Raw genomic sequence first — 8,487 nt, forward strand, 5'->3', positions numbered from 1 at the left:
TATATACTCTTTTACTTGAAGCAAATTTTTGGGTTGATATTTCTAAAAGGTGAAGTGACCTTGCAGAAGCTTTTCCATTGGTTGAGATGAAAACATGTCAATCACAACAGCAGGCTGGATCCAAACATAGGAAACAATTTAAGAAAATAATAAAAGCAAAATCTTAAATTGATGAATAAATTTGTTGAAGAAAATTCATAAATTACAAATGGGAAACTTTTACATGGTTGTTTGGCCTTCTAGAAACAGTAGCAAAATCTCCTTTCAAATCACCACATACCAATATGTATGTCTTGTATGTAAAAAAAATAAAACACAGTTACAAGCAGAGTGCCCTTCCTCATAAGAGTGCTCAATTACAGATGACCTAGGGTTAAATAGCAATTACACGGATATCTATAAGATTGTACTTTCCATCATATGTTCATAGTGATTGTATAAACAGAAATTCACTTTAAAGTCAGTTAATTATGGTGATATGTTATGATTCTGGAGCCAGATGACTCATTAGTCAACAATCAGATAAAACAAGAATGACCTCACATAGCCAGATACAACACTGGTTACCATCACCACCTCCCTGCTTTGTTGAGCTGTCTTTTGCTGTCTGATTCATAAATCATATGAAGGAAAACCACAACTATTGTAAACCCTAACTAAATTTCAGAAAAGGAATTTTATGTCGGTCCTTACGTCATATCCACCACTGCCATTGGAATTGTGCTCAGTGTATAAGAATACCAAGGGGATAAAACCAAAATTCTTCTATTAAATCACTTGTGAAGCAACAACTTACAAATTATTACATATTTATTCTTTTAATGGTTTCAGTCATCAGACTGCAGCCATGCTGGAGCACTGCCTTCAAAGGTTAATCAATCATACAAATACCAGCACTTATTTTCAGTCTGGTATTTATTGATCCTGTTTTATGGAATAGTTTTACTACTTTGGAGTAAAAGGACATAAAAGATAAAGATATATCTTGAGTTATCTCTTACTTGTTTCGGTCATTAGACTGCACCCATGCTAGGGTAATGCCTCAAAGAACTTTTAGTCAAATGAATAGAATAGACCCGAGTACCTTTTTTTAAGCCTTGTACTTATTCTGTTGGTCTTTTTTTTTTTTGCAAAACTGCTAAGTTATAGGGATGTAAACATACCAACACTGGTTATCATGTGGCAGTGGGAGATAAACAGAGATGCAAAGACACACACACACACATGAGGGGTGCTGAAAAGCTCCTGGCTTTGGGTAAAAGTGAATACAAGAAGATCAGTTAATTATGATTTTATTTAAGAGATTCCTCTCTTTATTACAGTGATCCTTCAGCTTTTCTAAGCCCTGTAAAAGGACTCAGAAAGTTGGGCTTCCAACCAGGCCTTCTGCAATACCCTCAAAGCCAAGAACTTTTTAGCACCCCCTTGTTTGTGTGTGTGTGTGATTCCATTTTGTGATGTTTTTATGCAAATTATTTACTAAACCATAATTAGCTTTAGTGATAATATAGGTATGTTTGTCATATGTAAGGTAAACAAAAAATCATATGTCCAGATCCAGATCAAAAGTTTTATTTAGTTGGTTTTACAGTCAACTGTACTCGGAGACAGGCTCGACAAGAAACAAATCATCATCATCGTTTAACGTCCGCTTTCCATGCTAGCATGGGTTGGACGATTTGACTGAGGACTGGTGAAACCAGATGGCTACACCAGGCTCCAATCTGATTCTATCAATACTGATCTCTTCCATGTGTTATGAAAAACCTATAGGTGCAGACATGGCTGTGTGGTAAGAAGCTTGCTTCTCAATCACATGGGTCCAGGTTCAGTCCCACTGCATGGTACCTTAGGCAAGTGTCTTTAACTATAGCCTCATGTTGAACAAAACCTTGTAAGTGGATTTGGTAGAGGGAAACTGAAAGAAACCTGTCATATATATGAATATATCTAAGTGTGTGTGTGTGTGTGTCTGTGTTTAACCCCACCACTACTTAACTGGTGTTAGTGGGTTTATGTCCTGTAACTTAGCAGTTCAGCCTAAGAGACCGATAGAATATGGACTAGACTTGAAAATAAGTCTTGGGGGTTGATTTGTTTGACTAGAACCTGCGAAGGCAGTGCACAAGCATGACCAAAGTCAAATGGCTGAAACAAATAAAAGATATCAATATTGATCTTGTCCATGTATTATAAAAAAAAAAATGTCCTATCAATAATGATCTCTTACATCTTATACACATCACAAACTCAGAACAGTAAACAATAGAAAATGTTCTAATTACATAAAGAAAGAAAAACTGTAGAATTGAAAAAAAATGTCTTTTGTTTGAATTGTACAAATCAACTAAACTACCAAGCAAATAAAATAAAATAAAAAAAAAAGAGGAAAAAAATTCAAACTCACTCTCAGTTTTCCAAATCTCATCTTTCTTTTTGTAAACTTGTTCAATTGATGCTATGATGATGTCTAGATGTGAAGTAAGTGTTAGAAAAAGTTGATTGAATAAGGGTGAGAGATTAGCTCAATTTTATTAAATGGATATGATTGTTTTAACAAGTTTATAAAAAGCAATAGCATTGCCTCTCAGTGTAGATATTAGATTTCATAATAAACCAACACAGCAGAAAAGCAACAATATTAATATATTTAATAGGAAAATAATATTAGGCATTTGGAATTCTTTAAACAGAAACTAAGAAATTAGTCTTAAAACTTGATGATGACAAAGATATATAGATAGTATGAAGATTCCATATTTAGGATGTTATGGCAATGCACTGGCTATTATGTTTTAGTATATTATCATTAATTATTATTGTTAATTATTATTATTATTATTATTATTATCATTTCGCATGGTGGTTGATCTAATATTGTTATATTTAATACAACCACCTAATTGAGCCAACGAAGGAAGTTTTGTACAGTGACACAACCTGCTAGAAATAGCAGCCAGATCTCCCTCAGATCATACCCTAACGATTTTGAATAAGAGATTAGATAATGTAGTCCTATTACACTCCTAAACGACAGAATGATCACAGTAGGAATATTTCTGACCATCGGTTTGCTCAATCAAGGTCGATTAACAGAGTGCCCACATGGTATCCGAAAACATTTTTTCAAAAAAATGCATTTTTCAAAGAGGTGAGAAACTTCATTAGCCCCCCCCCCCGTTTTACGAGAAATATCGGTACTTTTGGTCATCTCCCTCAACTAAAAAAAATTGTTTAACCCTCAATTAAACAAAACAAAAAAAAATTTTTTAATTAATAAACATGAAAAATGGAAAGAGGAAACATTGTTTTGAATCTGATAACATTTTTATAACAAATCATACGATTCCGATTGAGGAGGCCAAACGTTAACAATGTGTTGAAGTATTAAATCAAAGGATCCAACTCTTTTAATCCAATCTCTTGTCGCCACATTAACTCTTTTTAGTGGGGAGATAGCCCAATTCTTTTAATGGGGGTGAGATAACCAAAATGTATCATTTGCTGTATACTGTACTCAGGTTAATACAAAAAAAAAAAAAAAAGCCATCGGTGTATATGGCGTAGTGGTTAAGAGTGCGGGCTACTAACCAAGATTCCGAGTTCGATTCCAGGCAGTGAGTAATAACATCGGAAAAATACCTTAGGAATTAGAACCCAGGTTCGAAATTCCCCCAGGACATCTTATGAAGGCCGGAGAGTACATCAGCCGAAACGTTGTATTAACAAAAAACAAGATGAGGACAAATATCTTGTCAAATGTTTAACCAATTAATAATACTAAACCATTATAAAAAGAATATCTAAATTAGACTTCAGTGCATAGATAGAGACCACACAACAACAAAAATCAGAAGTCATACCTTGGATGGTGCTCCGGCAAATTCTTAACAGTAACTAACTTTATTTTTAGTCAACTATTTTTTAAAAATATTAGTCGACTCATAGAATATGTAATAAAAACGGATTTCTATCTGCCACTAATCTTCAACTGCCATTTCCGCTCTTGTTATTACAATGGGGCAGTGAAGGCGCATCAGTGATGACTAAAATGATACATATAATATACTTTAAATAAAACTGCAAAACTTGAGCAGGGACTAAAAATTTAACGAAAATACACTAATGAATTAAGATATTAAAAATGAAGAAATATTAGTTGAATCACAAGATATTTATCAAACAAACTTCTACCTGTAACTGATATTCTACTCCAATTTTCGCTCTTTCGTTATTGCAATGAAGCATTAGAATCTAAGGCAGAAATTGTAAAGTTTATAACTAAATGCCCTACTGTATTTAGTATTAAATTCAAAACCTGCAGTCAGAGCTATGTTAACAGCATTATAGGCTCCCATGCAAAGCAATCTATTGCGCGCCTAGACATGTGGGGACCCTACCAAGCAACCACCGAGTGTGACCATGCCATAAGACGGCATTACCTGCAGGCATTTACTATGTAGTAACGCCGTAACTTTCCTATAACTATACCTTTCATTCTTTAAAAATCAATATAATAAACAAGCGTATATTGGAGGTAAGGGGAAGATTGATGCAATCAACGGAGAGTGCATGTATGTAGTCTCTAGAACAGTTTAAAATAGCAACTATATTACACCATACAGTCCTAAAAATATCGAAGGACACTTCAAACAAATGAAGTTTTAGATATACAAAATGATGGACAATCACAGCTGTAATAATGGTTTTGACCACAAATCTGGTCGACTAAAAACAATAACAAAAAAAAAAAAGAAAAAATCAACGCATTTATGATCACAACATAAATGTTGTGTACGGCCTAAACTGTACGACCGCCCTACTGCAAACAATGAATTAATGAAAATATAAGCTGAATCAAGACATTTCGCTATAAGCAAACTAACTACTCAATAACTTGCCTTACATGAAAATTTTTTTTTTTAATTAAAAAAATAGACTTGTCTTACATCTTTCATGACTTCAAATTTTAATAAAAAGATTTATTAAATTTTAAAAACATTTAGTAAGCAACTTAACCACCTCTTCAGATACCTTGTTGCTTTACTGATGCGGATTGTTTGTGTTAATTTGCCCCAGTCAACTTCATAGAGCAGGCCTGTTACTTAAGACGTTCCACTGGGACCATCTTGTCTTTTCACGGGTATCTAAGAATACATTAACCAATGCGCCTTTCCAGTTTTTAAGACGATGATGGAATTTAAAGATTTGGCTGCCATTTTTAGTAAGTCGAGCAACCATGTAGGGGCTCCCTTGTTGGCGCGCTATACATGTGGTGACCATGCATGGCTGATTATATTTTAGCCATGATTTCATTGTATCAGATGTCACGAAGAGTTCTTTAATTGTAAATGAGACTCAGTAAGAGATTTAATTCAATGTGATATTCAATTGATTTTAATGAATATTCTTTCTAATTTTGGCATAAGGACACACATATTAGTATAATATGCATTGATTCCAAATACTAGATAGATGAATTCTTACACTGGTGCAGGGTCACACTTTTGGGGAGTGTTATAGATACAAGCGATTAAAAGCGACACTGTTTACAATTGGTATATTCATTTATCAATCGCGAAATGAGAAAATGTTGAGTTTTATTCTGGCAGCTTTTGAATTCAAAAGTGTAGAGGAACGTCACTAAATATTAATTACAAAGCAGTAAGTCTGGCTCTCAACCGCTTCGGCCAAATCGTTTCTAGTGTTAGAACTGGGCAGAGGGAATGTTTGTTTCAGGGAAGCGTTATGTATACTAAATACACTTAATGTAGAATCTCACACATGCAAAGTAGTCAGCTGAAAAACTGAGATTAGAGATTATCTCTGTTAATTGAAGTTCTTCAACTTACTGTTATTGCATATGTGAGATTCTTTTCTACTCTAGGCACAAGGCCCAAAACTTTTGGGGAGGGGGGGGCAGTCGATTAGAACGACCTCAGTACGCAACTGACACTTAATTTATCGACCCCGGCGGAATTTGAGCTCAGAACATAAAGGCATATATGGGATTCTGCAACATTTCTAATATCGATACAAAAGTGGAAAGAGTATCAGAAAAACAGGCGAGAGGTTAACAGTTTATATTACAAAATTATTTTATCTCACATGGATATAAGTCTGCGAGACAACGCTAAGAGTCTGTGGCAAAAACATTTTCAACACTTCAATATAAGTACCACATTGTTCATCACTCAACAAAGGCATCATTGTAGATTTAATAAATGTTCCTCTGACTTAACACATTGCCGAATTCAACACACTATTGTAATTAAGTACATAGTATTTTGGGTTCTAGTTAACAACACAAAATACAGATGTAAAAGAAAAAAAAAGCAGGATACGAGAGAGAAAGAGAGAGAGTGGAAGTGTCCAAGAATATCAATCAGATGATTCAATGAGACAGAGACGTGGTATAACTGGAAAAAATGGAAGTCTTCCAGTCAACTACTTACGTACCATAGGACTGCCGCGATCAGAGCTGATCTACGGCTACACAATATACAATATGCCTTAGTACACAATTGTAAAACTATTTTATAACCAGTTATGATAATTTTAGATAACAGTAATAAGTTAATTCCCAAATAGATGAGATCGCGTAAATAATTCGATTCTATAAAAAAAAAGTTATACTTCAAAAGAAAACAAAATAAGCAACAAGTATTTAAAATCCATCTGAAATTAATAAACACTAGTTTACTTTAAGCTTGTTTTCATATCCATATTTACTTTCATCACATGCAGTAATGCCGAGAATGTTTTAGAGTGTCTAATTAAACTTTTTTTAAAGGGCAACAATAGTTTCTTCAAGCGTAATGTATGACAGAGAGAGAGTGTGTGTGTGTGTGTGTGCATGTCTAATAATAATTTATTTACTAATTTCTCTTTTTTCTTTCTGTCTATTTACATACCGTTTACTTTAGCAAATTATGTTCAGAAAGTAGGTTAAAAGTTGTATTTTATTGTTCGAAATTATACTGATTGACAAATGTTTTCGTGTTGATCAAATACAAACTTTAAAAGTACTTTGGATCGGTGAAAAACATTAAAAAAAACACTTTTTTGTGATTATAAAATTAATCACAATTAATTACAATTTACCAGGCAAACTTAACAAAATACATATAAAATCGAAGTATAATTAACATTGCTACGCTGTTTTTTATATTGTTATTTTTTTCTAAAATTCATTGTTAAAGTAGAGAAGAAACTTTGTACATCTAAAGCTTAACTGTAAATAACATAACTAATAAAGTGATTACGAGTAAGTAATCAAATAGTAAGATTGTTGGCTAAGTTTCACACTTAGGAAAACAAAAATATGACTTTAAAATAAGAAAATAAGCGATATTTATATCTTTTGATATCCTGTGAGCTTTTACTAAAAAATACCACGGAGTAAACTATGACAATGCCTATAAAGAGAAATGAGCTCATACATCTATATTTTGTTCACATATAAAATTAAAAAATGATATACAAAAACTAACACTTCAGATTTATTTTAACTTTTAAATGAATTAGACACATATGCAGAATTCATTTTACTAATTTACAATACTATTAAATTTCAAAATTCGATTGTTAAATATGTAAGTCAAGTTTTAAATGAAGTAACACGAAAATACAGAAAAGACATGAATAAAAAGAAAAGATGCAATAATTCACGTAGAAATGTTAGAAGTTGTAAAGAAATAATTCTTACCTTACTTCGAATGTCAACACAAACTTGCTAGTAAGTTTGGGTACTGACGAAAGCGACTTTTGACGAATTGGAGAAAGAAAAGTTCGACTGAGAAAGTGTTTAAGACTGAAAGGGTACGAAACTGTAATGAAACAGTGCTGACAACATGAATAAATAGTATATTCAAATGAGGTCGCAGCTGCTGATTACATTCGTAAGTAGGCGGAGCTTATAGAAAGTGGAAATAGAACGTAATCAACAAGTGACCATTTGCAGCGTCTCTCAGAGACGGATATTTACTTGTTTGGCCTTCATTAGACATAATGTCCCACCTTAATTAAAACATAGCTAAAATGACTTTCACACGGAAACATAACACTTCCGGAACGTTTATCTTATTTATGTTTTTTGATAACTGAAAATAAGTTTACGCCTTTGTTTTACTAATTTTATTTCTACTGTATTTTATGTATATATTTATATTTTATACAGGTTTTGGTAAGCAATAATGCTATTCTTTTATACATACGCGTGAGTGACTAAGTTTATACTCTTTTATTCTTTTACTTGTTTCAGTCATTTGACTGCGGCCATGCTGGAGCACCGCCTTTAGTCGAGAAAATCGACCCCAGGATTTATTCTTTGTAAGCCTAGTATTTATTCTATCGGTCTCTTTTTGCCGAACCGCTATGTTGCGGGGACGTAAACACACCAACATCGGTTGTCAAGCGATGGTGGGGGGGGGGACAAACACAAACACACATACATATATATATATATATATACATATATACGACGGG

The 8,487-nt window shown here is 33.3% G+C and overlaps 1 long non-coding RNA gene across 2 annotated transcripts in view; it reads right to left on the minus strand.

Moving 5' to 3' along the window:
• The window catches only part of LOC106868730 (uncharacterized), a 36,820-nt gene extending 28,767 nt beyond the window's left edge, over positions 1–8,053 (minus strand). Inside the window, exons 1-2 of one of the 2 annotated variants that reach the window (XR_001409325.2) lie at positions 7,709–7,878; positions 2,408–2,470 (exon numbers count right to left, since the gene is read on the minus strand). This is a non-coding gene — a long non-coding RNA (uncharacterized LOC106868730). Of the gene's footprint in view, positions 1–2,407; positions 2,471–7,708 lie in introns of both variants that reach the window. The other variant, XR_008265092.1, reaches the window with a different exon arrangement.
• Between the last annotated feature and the right edge of the window lie 434 nt (positions 8,054–8,487).

Source organism: Octopus bimaculoides, chromosome 1, assembly GCF_001194135.2.
Source record: "Octopus bimaculoides isolate UCB-OBI-ISO-001 chromosome 1, ASM119413v2, whole genome shotgun sequence".
In the NCBI taxonomy this organism is placed as follows: Eukaryota; Metazoa; Mollusca; class Cephalopoda; order Octopoda; family Octopodidae; genus Octopus; species Octopus bimaculoides.